The sequence below is a fragment of the Stegodyphus dumicola genome, chromosome 2, assembly GCF_044657685.1.
Source record: "Stegodyphus dumicola isolate Sdum_Otavi_A_Nest chromosome 2, ASM4465768v1".
In the NCBI taxonomy this organism is placed as follows: Eukaryota; Metazoa; Arthropoda; class Arachnida; order Araneae; family Eresidae; genus Stegodyphus; species Stegodyphus dumicola.
In genome coordinates this window covers 9,695,720-9,712,756 of record NC_140769.1, presented here as the reverse complement: position 1 = coordinate 9,712,756, position 17,037 = coordinate 9,695,720, and the positions used below count along the sequence as shown (strand labels likewise).

The 17,037-nt window shown below is 33.3% G+C and overlaps 1 protein-coding gene across 2 annotated transcripts in view; it reads right to left on the bottom strand.

Annotated features, from left to right (window-relative positions):
- LOC118189460 (uncharacterized) overlaps window positions 1-17,037 on the bottom strand; it is a 504,436-nt gene that overhangs the window by 485,684 nt on the left and 1,715 nt on the right. The window lies entirely within an intron of this gene.

Genomic DNA, 17,037 nt, shown 5'->3' with positions numbered 1-17,037 from the left:
TAGAGAAACTTATCTCATTAACAGAGTTACCAAATACATAAAAATGAAGCAGAAAATTGTTTATGTCGTTAACAGTATTGCCAAAGATAAAATCAAGAAGAGAAATTTTTATCTCATTAACAGTATTGTCAAACGCATAAAAAGGAGGTAGAGAAATTTTTATAATTAACAGTGTTGCCAAACATATAAAAACAATGCAGGAAATATTTATCTCATTAGCAGTGTTGCCAAACATATAAAAACGAATTAGACAAATTATGTTATTAACAGTGTTGCCAAACACATAAAAAAGAGGTTGAGAATTTTTTTTTTCTCATTAACAAGGTTAGCCAACACATAAGAACGAGGTAGAGAAATTCTTATCTCATTAATAGTGTTGCCAAACACATAAAAACGAAGTAGAGAAATTTTTATGTCATTAACAGTGTTGCCAAATATGTAAAAACGAAGTAGAGAAATTATGTAGTATAATTTTTGAAATATGATGTCTTTGCGGAAAATGACTTACACTACTTTTGAGGTAATTATATTTGTAATTTCATAAAATATGTAAATTTATGTTGAAAAAATGATGAAAATTTGGGATTTTTTTTTCGAAAGTGTGGCGGGGGGCGGCTGTTTATAGATAAAAAGCTCATAGAAGATTGCGATCGTTAGTCAGAAATGGACTTACACCATTTTCAAAGAAAACGGCTCATATCTCTACCGAACGTAACTGTCACGAGTTTATCATATTCGAAATAGTGTCTAAAGCTATTGAAAATCTCCCACAGAAACCACATACTCCAGATATGGAAAATTACCATATGTTTATTAGATATAGTTGGCCAACCTTGTTAATTCGTGTCAAGAAGCATTGCAGATCTTCAACACAACACCAAAACCATATACAGACATGAATCATAACGCTTTGCCGAAAGCAGATTAACCTATAACCTCTCTGGATAAAAAAAGAAATTACCTAAATTTTTCTTAAGGGCATCCTTAAAGCCACGAAGGATAAGTTTAAAACACAAACACAACACAACCGTTCTGGTCTACCGAAATGGCGCCAGACGCAGCAACACTACCACCGAAACCAAATTGATACCTCCAGAGAACAAGCCGCCAAAAGCTGGACTTCGTGTTCCAGCGGGAGATCGCTAAACCCGATTTGTCAACAGAAACTGGTTCGAGGCTTTCAAGATCAAATGCCGTTGGCTCATAAAAAATGCAACCTTGTAAGAACGTGCCAGGGATTTCCGTTTAATATTTAATAATTCCGTTGCGTAGCTTCGCTTTTCTTCGGCGATTTCGAGAAGTGCAATTTAATCTGGCCTTTGAATTTCAGAAATATATTTCATCCGAAATTTTGTAGTTATATATTTTTTAGAATACTATGTACACCTAGATATTACCAGCTTGTTAGGATAACGTTTCCCAAACGACATGCATCAATATTTCGAATTTGTTAGCATACATTCTGTGCTAATAAGAAAGTGGAAGATCCAAAACTTTCTACAACACATACAGCAAATTTGGCGATTTTTTGAAGAAGATATAAAAATGGCAATTTCAAACCGGATAAAATTGTTTATTTCATATCATACATGTTATTAGATGGATATTTTAATTTTAGTTCGATATTTATGCTGGAAAACAATTCATAAAAGTACTTACAGTTTCCTGCATATAATTTTTCCAGTCTACTGCAACTCTTCCAACAGGCCATTCTCCTTACAGGCCATTTTTAGCTTTCCCAAGCAAATTTAACACTCGTTAATTCTTTACTCTAGCAGTATATAAATCTGACTGCTGTCGTAAATGGCAGACAACTATTTTCGAAACAGTTAAAGCTGCGATTGCCAACGTGTTCGTTACATGTTTTCAGGTTGCATTTCCAAAACGGTTGTGTTCCAAAATATATCAAATGCCAATCTGAACACTGCCGCCTTTGTGCAAAATCATATATTCCTGCAGAAATTTCATAGAACTTTCTTCGTTTGCATTCAAACCCCACTCGTGCGTATTTAAATATTCAGCTGAACATTATCAAAACTATCGCAATTTCCCTTTAGACCAAAACAGCATGCACAAAAATGACGACGTTGCTGATTCAAACTTAGTTATCGATATGGTTACCTGGAGAACTGTTATACGCATGATTTCCACAGTTTGACGACTTCTGAAAGTTTGGCGACTTCTACCATGGTGGTTGGGATAATACCAAAGTACCCGAAAACGTCCGATACATTGAAAAAGCTTTTGAAAAGTAAAACTTTTGAGTCTTTGAAAGCTTTTGAGAAGTATAGGACGTGCATTAAATTTTGTGTACGCAGTGGCATTTCTGCTACTAAACCGTTTAAGACATTGCAATAAACGTTTCAGGAAAACGTTTTACAACATTATTTATGCAGGTGGACATAACATTGAAATTCATAGTACTGTTCCATTATCAGGACCTGATCCAGAAATGTATGCATGTACGGATGGATGGATGTATATACGTAAGTATGAATGTATGTGTGTATACCTATCACATATATGCACATACATACATACACACGCGCATACATTAATACATTTCTGAATCCGGTCCCGATAAAAGAACAGTAGTCAATTCGGTACTATTTAAAAAAAAAAAAAAAAAAAGCAGAGTTTTGAGTAGTACTAAATATTCAAGGAAGTAACAAAATACTTCAAAATTGAACTACGTTCTGATAGCATTCACTTCGACTAATGAGAAACATGTTGATCAAGTTAGAGATCTGTTGCTTAACGATGTTTTAATTATATATAATTTTAATTATATTAAAAGTTTTGCATAATTTTATTTAGGAAACAAAGTTCTTAACTTCCTTTATACCAATTGAATTTTTAAGATTTTGCAACGGGATGTTGGCTAATTTATCTATTAGGATAATAATTATTTGTGTTAAAGGATATTGCTTATTTCATTGTAATTTTTTTATGTATAATACATTTTTATTGATTTTTTTTTTGATAAAGTTGTTCTGCAGAGTAAATTCTGTGCAGTTTTTAAATTTAATGTTTGCTGCTACTTTCTAGTACATTTAAAAGCCAGACGAAGGCTGACCCCGTAGCGGCTAGTACCTAAAAATAATACAGTCAAAAGTCGTTAATCCGGACTCGTCGGGTCTTCGGCGATTCCGGATTATCGATTTTTCCGGATTATAGATCATCAGTTTAAATCTTTTAAGATGGCATGCAGAAATTCTAAAATTAAAAATATGAAACCGTAATTTATGAAATAAAGAACAATTATGATCTAAATGGTATCAAAATTTACAAAAAAAAAAGCTTAATATTTATTTGTTTACTTTATTAAACATTTCTTTCAATGTAAGTTGCTTAAGTTGCTTCGTTTTATGTGATAATACTTTCTCTTTAATTCTATAAACAGACATAATTTCTTGTTCAGTTACAAAGTTCCGCTGTTCAAGTCCCGTAATTGCTGTGCCGAGGATTCCGACTAACTTGTCAATCGAAATTTTTTCGTTTTCACTAACCTCTCTGTCACCTTCTTCATGTCTTTATCCATTTTTTGCAGCAATTCCACTTTTTGTTTGATGGACATCGAAACATACTTTCGTTTTGTAGATCCTTTGGGAGCTCCAGCATCGGAAATTCTATTTGACATAATCGAAAGTTCAAGTTTACTTTTATAAAATTGCTCTTACAGTCTGAAAAAATTAATAAGCCGGATCCAGTTCGGAGATTAAGGAACAACGCAATCATCAACATTAACTGAAATAGATAATTAGATAATTTTAGCTTATACCGTCTGTTATACATTAAACGCGCACGCGAAAACGTATTCTGCACTTGCGCACACGCATATGCGCAGTCGTAAAGGTCTTACGCGCACGCGTAAACGCCTATGCGCATGTGTCAACGCGGCGCATGCGCAGAAAGTTTTTAGCTTTGAGGTCCGGATTATAGATCATTTCGGATTATGGGTGTCCGAATTAAGGACTTTTGACTGTATTTTGGCTTTGTAATTATTATTAAGTATCAATTTCTTAACAACAGTTAATTTAACATAATCATTAACTATTAATAATTATACAAGACAGCGTTATACTGCTATAAAAATGCAAAATATATATTCATATGGTTTTAATTAAATACAAATTTTACGATTAAAAATGCATACAACATGAAAATGCATTGCAGTATGAATGGTTGATTTGATTTTTTACAGCAAATAACACTTAAACGATTAAAAATCAAAACAGATTCATATCGCTAAAACACGCGTGAATGACGTGTGATAATGTTGGATTCACATAAGGAAAGTTCTGTCCATAAAATTTCGTATCGAGTTTTCATCGCAATAGATGACATGTTTATCTTCCGTTTCGAAAGGAGAATAGCCAATAGATATAGAACTTTCTCTTAAAAAAACATACCAAGCCCAATTTGATTTCACAATATTGACCACTATTAAAATAATAAAAAAGAGAAGCATAGCAGGGAATATCAGAAGACAATTGGTAGCGTCTTTGGCATTTCGCAAGGAATAATTCCCTTTTGTTCTTCAAAACAAGCACTGAAAATGGCGACGCGAAAAGAAAAAACATCAAACCCAATTAGAATTTTAAGTACTGGTAATGAACAAAGCTGCATTTTCAAACAACAAGATTCTCAACAAATCAAGACCATAGAAATTAAGAATTTCCGTTTCAGAATGCATTTATTATGCTAATGTAACTATAAATGCTAATGAGTGAACATGATGGAATTATCTAATATTCCCATTCTGATACTGGCGCATTCTTATTGCAGTTAAATACAAGAGAGGTTGTTCGCACGTTTTTAAGACGATTTTGTTTTGCTATAAAAGAAATCGCCTGCTTAGAAAAAAAAATTAACTGCTATTATATTTTTGAAAGTACAAATTATCGTCTGCTATTTGACAATTTTATTTTCATGCAAAAATGGCGTTTTTTTAAAAGCGCCATTTTGCATACAGATTTAAAAAAATATTAATTTTTTTTAAAAAAAAATCTAATTCCAAAAAATTCTTGGGAAGCCATTTCGATCAGTCTCATCTATGATGTTTTTCGAAGAATTCCTATACGGCAGCGCAAATAAAATTTTTTCTCGTCCAAGTACTTTGATTTTTCTGCGAACTAAATAAATTATATTTAGTTTGTATGCAGCCAACAGTGTAGATAAAGATTTCCACTTACAAATTACGATAGCAGTAAACAATGCTGACCAGCAAGAACTAATCGATTAAATGCTGTTAAAGTAATGATCTGTCAAACTTAAACTGGTGTGTGACCACACCCCTTAAAGCCTAATTTCTGAAATCAACTATTGGCAGGTAAACGACCGACCAAGCACATGTTATAGGCTTCGAAAACACTGTACGAAATAAAAATAGCCCGAAGCACCTTTACGATCTGTCAAAAAGATACAAATTGCGTTACTCAGTTTCATCTCGAATTTTAAATTTATCCAGGTTTATTCGAAAGTTTAAGAAATAAACCTCACAGTCGATATCAAATTTTATTACATTGAGATTAAGGTAAACTCTTTATTTTGTCATAGATCTCAAAGTATTCATTTCTGGTGGCCGGAAGATACATCTGCATGCTTTACATCTTGAGACCGTGTCAGACATTCAAAACATTTTCGAAGAATAACTTCTTAGAGCACTCATTCTGCTTTGTCACGTGATATAAAATAACCAATCACTGCAAATCACTTTGGGAAATGTAAAGCGGAAACTGAGTCCATTAAACCACATCAACAAGCTCCTCTCAAAAGTGGGTACTGTTCCGTTATCGAGAACGAATTCAGAAATGTAATGAAAGTATGCGCGTGTGTATGTATGTATGTGCATATATGTGTACACATATACATTCGTGCTCACATATATACATGCATACATAAACACATACGTCCAAACATACATGCACACATACATATTGTTACGAAATGTACAGGCGCGGTAAGATGGCTTCCCCGCAAAGCAGTTTTAGGGTTGCCATAAAATGGCAAGGGAGGCAGGATTGCCACATTTAGCAAGAAATCGCCCATTTGGCGATATAGCATGGACGGATGGAGAACCTCCTGGAACGAATTCTTACCGGTTTAGCCCAGAATGTTCTTAAACACAAGCCGAAAACTATATAAACCCTGCTGGTCCGCATTCAGTTAGTGTGTGTGCCTCGTCTAGCGAGCTGATAGTCAGTCATTGAGCGAGTGTCTCGAAGTCTAGCGCCGGGTCGTCGAATGCATTGAGAGTCTTTTAGTGCATCGCCGAGTTTTGTCTTAGACTGTGCTGAGTCGAGAGCTATACTCTTTTGTATCGTCGAGTGCATCGCGAGTTGTAGCGTGGAGAGTCTCGAGAGTACGTGGAGTTCCGAGAACGACCGAGCTGTACTCTGGTGCTTTGCAGTGAAGCTGTCTCCACCGTGATAGACTGATAACCTGAAGGCTGTGTCGCTGATCGTGTCAGCGTGTTTATAGTAGTTCATCGACGACTGTGAAACGTGTTTTGGAGCTGTCCTGACAATACTGGTAAATAAAATGTGTTTCGATACTTCATCAAGTGTCGTCGTTATTCACTCCAAATCTACGAGCCCCGTACGAACTGGTGTCAGAAGAGAAAAACGTAACAATATTTTTCTGGATCCGGTCCTGATAACAGAACAGTACCCAAAAGTGCACCGAAAGAAATGATCCCAGAATTTTTGATTTCGGAATATATGATTGGTTGACTTAAGCGAAATCGTATGAGGTACAAAGCTTCAAGCGAAGCATTTTCAGTTCAGTTTCAATAAATCCCGTGCATATAGCCGAGACAGTAGTTTCAAAGAAAAATGTTTCAGCTAGGAACCCTCCTATGGTAGAACAAGGACAGGTCCACTTCTCGGAAAAGTTTCTTGTAACTCCACGCGATGTTAGATGAGATAACTATGCTACATCTGGAATCTGTACCAAGTTTGCGGATGCAAATATTAAATTAAAATATAAATAAGTATTAAAAATCTACTATGATAGCTTCTTATTGGATCTACTCTGAATTTCAAATAGTATTTCTATGCAATGCTGCAACTTCAGCGCCATTTTCCAATTTATTGCATGCATTGATTTAGATTATTTTAACGGGTTTAATAAATTAGAAAATAAGAAGTATAGAACATGTTTATAAACAAGAAATACTCGATAGAATTTCACCTTCTTTCGTCACATAAACCGGCACCAAATTCCCAACAGACTCGGAGCGAATCATCGCTTGAGATGAAGTCACAACAGAGTCTTGAAAAATTCTAAAACAACTTTTTTTATTGAACATAAAAGGCACGTCTCGCGCTTACAAATCAGCCACTTTGACACAAATGACAGTTAAGTTCAACTTTAGACTAAGCCTCGAAGACTACACAATGAATTTAACGCGAAGTCGGCTCAAAACGTCTCGCCGACGGAACATTTCAAACAACATCGGCAGCAATGACGAAAAGCCGAAGAATTACAATCTTACCAGAGCTAGCGAAACCTAGTAACGTGGCCTCGAGAGGCAGAAACACGCTCTGTTTTAACAAACCCAAAACCCTCGATTTAAAACATTCTCTAACTGATTTGCAGTCTGGTGAGGAAACGGAAAAGAGAAGTGGTGGTAAAGCTTAAATTATAAATAACTGGTTACTTAAAATAATAATAACCCTATAATTTGAATAAAAGCTCATAAACTATGACTAAATACGTAACAGCTAAATAAGAAGCTGCTGTATCCCCCCCAAAAGCTCACCTCTCGCTGAGAAACTTGTTATAACAGAACGTAATCAGTAGTCCTAAAGAAATTTCTTCCTTTTCTTTTCTCTTGAAAAATATGGATCACGGTCTGTTATCAAACATGACATATTTTCTATTTATATATAGAGAGAACTTCAAGCTTTTCGAATACTAACATTTTGTAAACTCTCGCATAGCAATTTTAGCCCAAAGGGGTGTTAGCTGAGAAGGGCTATTGGTTCTCAAAAGGGCATTTTCCGTTGAATCACCAAGAGCGTTGCATTACTTTTCAAATTATTGCCACCAAATATTGTCGTCCTGCATTATATTTAAAGAAATTAAATATTGAAGAATCTACGTTTCTCGCATTGCCAAAAAAATAAATAAATAAAAATAAAAACTGTACCTAGACTCGTAAAAAATTCTGAATAGCACAGTCTTCCACCGAACATGCATACCTGGAAGACAATACTTGGAATTTGTTTTATTGTCTATTTCCTATTTTGTAAAATTTTAAAAGAACTTTTTTATTGAAAAACTCAACAGTTTCAAAGCCGACAGTGGCAACATTTTTACCTTCAGCGCGCGAGTCTGTCTATTGGAAGTTCTGGAGATATTCTCTTTTTAAATATTTTTAGTCAAATTCTGCCGAAATGTGTATGTACCTTTCAACGAAAAAAAAAAAAAAAAAAAAAAAAAAAAACACCCGTTTGGAAATAATATAAAATCTGAAAGCTTTCAATTTTTTTTAATTTTAGTTTACAATAATTTTATGACGTTTCTTAATGAAATTATTTATCAAAAATGAATTTTTATTATTTCGTATTCAAATTTCTTTCATCTTTTCGGGTTATTTCTTTCTGAGAGGAGGGGCAATCCATTTCAAGGGACGAAAAAAAAATTCGGTCATATCACTTTGCATTCTTTTTGCAAAAAATGAACACATGTTAAAGATGATAAATAAAACAAGAATTAGGGTAAAGTCTGTAAATTTTCAGGATCAGTTTAACGTGTATAAATTTGCATTAAGTAGCGTAACTTGCGCAAAATCCAGCGAATCTGCATAACTTGCGTTAATTTGCAGCGAATCGCTTTAACGCCCGTAAAAGCGCTGTGAATCAGCGTAACACGTGTGAAATCTTGTTGCCATTTAGTATCTGTAGTATTTGTTCTTCTGCGGGTTCGTTTCGTTAAAAAGAACGAAAATATTTCCAGCAAACGTCATATTTTGTAGAACTACAAAGTATGGAGATATATTTCACAGAGAATTTCGATATGATCTTAAAGTACGATGCATGGTAACATGGCACATTTTTTTTAAAGAATCCGAAAGCAGAAAAATAGGACATGACCAGGTGTTTTATGCAAGTTCTATAAATACTTTTGTCTTGCAAGAAATCAGAAAAAAATTCTGCGAAATGTGTTACAGCTATGTAGACCACAATCAGTTGTGGTTTGAACTTTATCGTCTGCTCAACAGACCTAACTCTTCGCGGAGTCTGATTGCATAAAATGAATGACTTACAGTCAGTAGAAAAAGAAAATTAGCCACCGTTTCTATTATAAATTATACACCTACAATACCTAATTTATATGGAAATTAATAGGTTTGCTTAAACATGCATCTGGATTTTATCTGTAATTTTCCTAACAAAAAACAGCGACTTTATTGTTCACTCTAAGTTTTTAGTAATAACGTTGATGAATTCTTGGAAGCTTTCACTAAAATAGACTAAAATAGACAACTAGTAACCCGAATCTTCGGTTTCAACATTCCGTAAAATTAATTTTCCAGCATAGACATTAACGAACCCACGCATTGCGCGTACCACAAGTGTTTCAGTATATGTGAATTTACATGCTTTATATTTCACCGCGATTTTGTGATTCGATATTCTTCTTCCTTAAAAGCATTTGTTTGGGTTATAACTAATTGTAATAAGGTCGTGAAGTTTGTAAAATGCCTCGTTTCTGAATAGACAAGTATCTGTAGTTCGCAAAAATAGCCAACACAAACGTTTTTCGACACTATACAAATTGGCATTGAGTTGGGACTACTTTTCGAGGATATGCAAATAACAAGAAAGTACTAAAATTTCTTATCAAATCTTGGAAAATTTTCTAAAAAATCTGTTGTTAGATACATAGCATCATCAACGGTAATCTACTTCCAAACGGGGGACATTTGAATAGAAATTCCATTACTGTATTGTTTCTTTTAATGTCAATTAGATCCTGCGAATGTTTATCCTCAAATACTGGCATTTTTTCGACTTCCTATTTATATAGTAAGCAGTCCGCAAAATCTAGGATAAAACAACTTAAAAAGGAAACTCCCCCCCCCCAAAAACAAAAGTTCTGAGTTGTTTATGCCAGCTGGACTAAGTGGCATTGCTGAAGTTCTAATGTACATATTATTGTCTAATGCCATTTTTTTTTACTTAATTTGGTCGTCTTTAATAGAGTTCGTTCTTCCGTTATTTGCAGTGTTTTTTTTTAAATTTTGAATACATTGAATTCTTCCGTCAAATGAAGTGCACTATTTTTGTTTCGAATAAATTCAATTCTGTTAATTTGCAGTGTATCTTTTTGTTTTGCGGTGTTCTTTTTTTGTTTTGAATATAAACTAATCTCTTCCGTTAACTGTTGTATGATGTTTTTGTTTTGAGTAAATTGAATTCCTCCGTTATTTGTTGTAAGTTCTTTCGTGCTCCATTATTTTCATCGTATTCTTCTTGGTTTAAATAAATTGTCTGCTTCCGTTATTTGCAATGTGTTCTTTTTGGTTTTTTCCGTTGTTTCCAGAGTTTTCTTTTTGTTCTGAATAAATTAAATTCTTCCGTTATTTGCAAAATATTCTTCTTTTTTTTTTTTTTTTTTTTTTTTTTTTTTTTTGAATAAATTAAATTCTTCCGTTATTGTGCACCAAAAAATGTCTTCCTGCTCGCTCAACGAACTTCTTGTCTTTGCGCAGAAAATCTAACTTGTGATTGTGAAATATTTTTCCTATATCTATGTATTTGGCGTTTACGATTTTGAGTTTTGCTGCATTTTTGCCTTGAAGCGAAGTCAGAACTGAATTAACTGAATGAGAAATACATTTGTTATTGAAATTCGAGGAAATAAGTTTAAATGAAATGCAGGAAAAAACGTGTATATTTTAATACGCCAAAGAAGGAAGTCACGTGTTGTCTTTATTTTAAATAAATTGAAGTCTTCGTTTATTTGTAGTGTATTGCTTTTATTTTGGATAATTTGAATGCTTCCTTTATTTTCAATACAGTCTTCTGTTTTGTAGTGTATTGCTTTTATTTTGTAGTGTATTGCTTTATTTGTAGTGTATTGCTTTTATTTGTAGTGTATTGCTTTTATTTTGGATAATTTGAATGCTTCCTTTATTTTCAATACAGTCTTCTGTTTTGTAGTGTATTGCTTTTATTTTGTAGTGTATTGCTTTATTTGTAGTGTATTGCTTTTATTTGTAGTGTATTGCTTTTATTTTGGATAATTTGAATGCTTCCTTTATTTTCAATACAGTCTTCTGTTTTGTAGTGTATTGCTTTTATTTTGTAGTGTATTGCTTTATTTGTAGTGTATTGCTTTTATTTGTAGTGTATTGCTTTTATTTTGGATAATTTGAATGCTTCCTTTATTTTCAATACAGTCTTCTGTTTTGTTCCGTTATTTCCCGTGTTTTCTTTTTATTTGAATAAATCCAATTCTCTCGTTCTTTGCAGCGTGTCCTTTTTGCTTTGAATAAATTGAATTCTTCCACTATTTGTCGTGTTTTGCTTGGGATGTAATTTGTGTAACTAAACGAAATTATTCTCCAAATTAAAGTGTTTGAAAATACAAGTAAATTATTAATGGCGTTATTTTGTTTGTAATTACATGAATTATTCCCCTTTCCCAGGCTTTATTTTTAGGTTAACCGTGGATATCGTTACTTGGTATCGTTAAATCGGAAAATGATTGTAAATGCCTAACAAAATACAGGATTTAGCACTCTCTAAGACGCAACGACATTTCCCGAAACAATTAAATACATTTATTCATTAAGTGGGACGACTAAGTACTTCATAAACCTAGATGCAGAACAAAAGCACGCTCTTATTATATTTATTTGGAGATACTTGAAATTATTTTGTTAATAGAAATATAAAAACCGCAAGTACTAATCGATATATTTGAAGAAGCCAACTTAATGGAACGACTGTTTCAACGTTGTCGTGCAAGAGACATCGCTGCACCCGCAAGGTATAAAAACCGGTATTTGAATTTAATAATATGTTGATTGCTATACCTCACAAATCAAAATACGAAGAATGCACGCGTTTGAGCTCCCAAAGGAAAAACAACAGACAGTTAAAAAAATGCGGATGAAAATGTTTTCATGGCTGCAAGCTGACTGCAATTTATTTCTAGCACAGCTCATTGTCACCATCTTCCAATCGGTGATATCGTGAAGTTCTTTTCGCTGAAAAAATTAAGAAAATGTCACTCACCGAACATAAGCGTCTAATCTAAACAAAATGAGTTTTTAATAAGAGTGATTACGATGCTAATAACATTGTTGCTGCTGTTGCTAATGCTCACTTGTCTAACGTATAGTCAGCCCAAGCCCGCGAAATTCCTCGTGGCAAGCCCACCAGCGGCTGAGCGGTAACGTCGCTGAACACTGGTAGTTCGGTCCGAGGTTCGATTCCCGCGAACGTTTTGGCTGCATGGGTGTTTTCGTGGTTTTCCCCATGTGTAATGTGTATACGAGCCAGCTTCCCCATGTGTAATACGTTAACGTGTATACGAGCCAGTTTCCCCATGTGTGCTTGTTTGAGTACATGCCCGAATATTAAAGATTTTAAGCGGCTTGCCAGTTGCTGAAGTCGACAAGGGGAAGGCAGTAGAGATGCTGTACTTGCGAAAAATGATGAAAAAAAAAGAAAGAAAAATTTTAATTTTAGATGATGACTAGTGACTTTAAATCTATGTCTATGATTTAATGATGATTAAGGCCATGAAAATGAACGGTTCCTTATACAAAAATGTATTTTAAAAATCTTTCCCAGAACACAAAGTATTGCCAGTCCTTCGTAACATGTTCGTAAAAATAACAACTTTTTTTTTTCGGTAATATTTCGAAGCAAAAATTATCTTTTACTTGGAATGAAAAATATTTTTTGGAATGGAATTTTACAAGAATTATATTATTTGGAATTTTACTGAAATTCTCATTTGTAATGAAAGTATAATAACTCATCTGATTAGTTAGTGTATACAGAACTAATGACATTTTACACCAGGTGAATACGTAAGCTAGATTTTTTAAAACAAATTTTTGGACTAAAGCCTCGATTAATACGCCATAAAATACGATTTCTTAATCATTATTCAGTTCTTAATTGTTGCCAATTCCCGTTCAGTTTCTTCTCTTATCAGGCTTTCAGATAAAAGGAAAACACAGTTTGTCAAAAGTTTTCAGTGCTTTTAATTAGCCTATATATTTGTTTTTATCTAACCTTGATCGCTTATCTCTTAATATCTTAAAATCGTGTTTGATAAAGGTCAAAGAAAATGGTGTTTGTTTTAATTATCTTTCTTTATTTTCCTACGGCGCAAGACTTCCTGATTTAGCAAACAAGATTAGCATTTTGCCCGGCCCACAAAAGATGCGAATGTCTCGATGGCTTGACCCGACAGAAATAAATGAAAGATGCATGGTTTGTCGATTTTATTTTTTACAGCAGCTTTTACATCGGATAACATGAACAGAAACAATAATAAAAAATATGCGTAAGAAAAACAACACTGAATTGATTTCGCATTCGTGCTGTTTTTCTGACGAATGTTATTTTACAAATTTTTAAAACGATTTTTTTTGTTTGTATAACCGCACATAACTATTAAAGAATTATTACGCCACTTATTTTTTTTACAAAGAGATTTAGCAATGATACTTTAAGGAAATACTAAATTTAACGGCCATACCTCGAAAAGTAAAAAACGATCATTACACTGTTTACACATTGAAACGAATCTAAACACAGTGTTAGCATTAGCCGCATTTTAGTTTAGTTTATTTTATTTAGCAGCTTAGCCGCATTTTTATTTTAGTACTTAGTTTACTCTCCTTTCACACTTTCCCGTTCATTCTAATTTTGTGTTCCAAACTGAAACGCAGAAACAAGCTCAGGCGTTCTGGAATTATTCGTTTAAATTCAGTTTTGTTTTATTTAACAACTAGTATATGGTTTCGCTGGGTAACAGTAAATACCAATTTTAGCACAAAGCGGCAATTAGCCCAGAATGGGCTATTAATTTCATTTTGGCATTTTGCGTCGAAAACGTTAAATGTCTGAATCACTTTTGAAATGGTTGCCACCAAATATTACAGCCCTGCATTATATTTGCCTAAGAAATTAAATAATAAATCTTCTCGAATGTATGTATGTATGTATGTATGTTTCTCGCACTGTGAAAAAACGAGGGCACCTAGAGACACCCCATTTTGAATAACGCAGTCTTCCACTCGCATATGGGCATCTGGAAGCCCGAATTTGGAGTTTGTTTTATTACCTATTTCATATTTTGTAAAGCTTTAACGTATTTTTTATTAACAAACTCAACGATTTCAAAGCGAGTAATGGCAACACTGTACGGGAAACGTAAAAAAATTATCTCCATCACGAGAGACCGTGTATCGGAAACTCTAAAGATAAGCTCTTTTTAAATATTTTGTGATATTGCCGTTGAATTCAATTTTAATGTTTAAGTGCGAAGAACATGATATTTAATAAATAATGGTAACACACAAAACATTAAAAAAAGCCCTTTTGGGGGTAATATGAAATCTGAAATATTTCAGTTTTTGTTGGGAAGGGTTATTTATTTAACTAGCTGCTTGGGCAACCAGCGTTTGGTTTAGTAAACTAAATTAACAAAAAAAAAAAAAAAAAAAAAAAAAAAAAAATCATAAACTTTCATTTTCTTAATAATTTCTTTTCTTAATACAGAAATAAAAACTGTATACAAGTGAAAATGTCTTAGCTTTAAAACGTTATATGCGTATATATTTTTTGATCGTTAGTTTTTTACAATCGATAATTTAAAATAATTTTCGGAATTTTTGAGATTTTGTGACATTTTGAGATCGTAAAATAAAAAAAAAAAAAAAAAAAAATTTAATAAATTAAAACAAGAACAAAAAAATGTGCAATACACTTCGTTTAAAACAGAATGGTTGTAATTTACTTGGATATGAAATTTGAAATACTGCAATCGGAAAATAACGTTACTGGAAGAAAAAAGATGTTAAAAAAATAAATAAAAAATATATATAAAAAAAATAATAATACTGAAAAAACAAATTCTGAAATGTTTCAGATTTTAAATTACGTCCAAAGGGGCGTTTTTTAACATTTTGTGTGTTACTTTTCTTTATTAAATATCATGTTCCTCGCACTTAAACCATAAGATCCATTGCAACAGCAATATCGCAAAATAGTTTTAAAACGAGCATATCTTTAGAATTTCCGATACAGACTCACGCGCTGGAGTGGAGATAAAAATGTTTTTTCTGCACAACGTTGCCATTGCTCGCTTTGAAATCCTTGAGTTTGTTAATCAAAAATTCGTCAAAGTTTTAAAAAATAGGAAATCGATCATAAAACAAATTTCAAATTTCAAATTTGGTCTTCCACATGCTCATATTCGTTGGAGGATTACGTTATTCAAAATTCGATGACTCTATGTACCGTTGTTTTATCACAATACGAGAAATATACATACATTTATGCAGATTTTTCATTATTTAATTTCTTCAAATATAATGCAGGACTCTAACATTTTGTGGCAACAGTTTGAAAAGTGAACCGACATTTATGAGTCCGACGCAAAATGCCAAAACGAAACTAATAGTCCTTCGGGATTCAAATCCCTTTGGACTAAAAAAACACCTGAAAGGTTTTTAGGTTTTAAATTACGTCTAAAGGGGCGTTTTTTTTAACATTTTGTGTGTTACTTTTATTTATTAAATATCACATTATTCGCACTTAAACATAAAATTAAGTTCAAGAGCAATATCGCAAAATAATTTTAAATTGAGCATATCTTTAGAATTTCCGATACAGAGAGTCACGCACTGGAGATAGAAATGTTGTTTCGGTACAACGTTGCCATGGCTCGCTTTGAAATTCTCGAATTTGGTAACCGAAAATCCGTTAAAGTTTTACAAAATATGAAATCGATCATAAAACAAATTCCAAATTTTAAATTTGGACTTCCACATGCCCATATTCGAAGTAGGATGACGTCATTCAAAATTGGATGACTCTTGTTTTATCACAATGAGAGATACATATTCAGAAAAACTGTATTTAGAAAGATATGAAACACCTACAAAGAATCAAATAATTGCCCGATAATAAAACTGAAACTCAGCGAAATGGAGCGAGAGTTTTCCCATAATTAATAATGTTTCTTTCAGATGTGTCATATTAAGAACTGAACCTAACTCACTGGAACAATCGTAGCAAAATTATGCGTATTTTCATTATAAACGCAATAAAAACTGTCATGGCAACCATTAGTGAAAAGGAGAGTATTTCTGAAAATAAAATATACATAGAATGGTACAGAATTCATTTAGGCAATCATCTTACATATGAAGCGCAGGCAAAATCCGGCCCGCGATCCAAACGCGGATCTTTTAATTGCTTAATTCGGGGCGTTACGAAATCCTGTGCAACGACATTTTCACCTCGTTCCTACCATATTCTGAGTGCTAACTAGCGAAGTGTGCATCTGTTGTTACAGTGTATATGCGCATATTTACGCATGACAACATTAGCGATCAATCTACGCTGAGCATATGCATCCGCCGTAAGAAAATAGTTCTGTCATGTTTAAGCAGTTGGAATAATTCAGGAATTAAACAATGACAAATGAAAACCGTTAGTAAAAGAAAAAAAAAAAAAAAAAAAAACAGAGTTAAGGAAAAAGAATTCACCCGTAAATTTTTATTTAAAAATGAAACGGCGTATTTGGCGAAACTGCAATTCGTCAATAATCCAACCATACTCTCTCTGCATCTTATTTATTTATTTAATTACGACAAAGCACTCGAGGACTATAAGCCTAAGCGGAGGGATGAGTGGAGGGGTTTATTAGCGGCCAAATGGTTACAGTCGCTAAACACTGGTAGTTCGAATCCTGCGAACGAGCTGGCTGCATGGACGTTTCCATGGTTTCCCGCATGTATAATGTGTATACGAGTCAGTTTTCCTTAGTAAG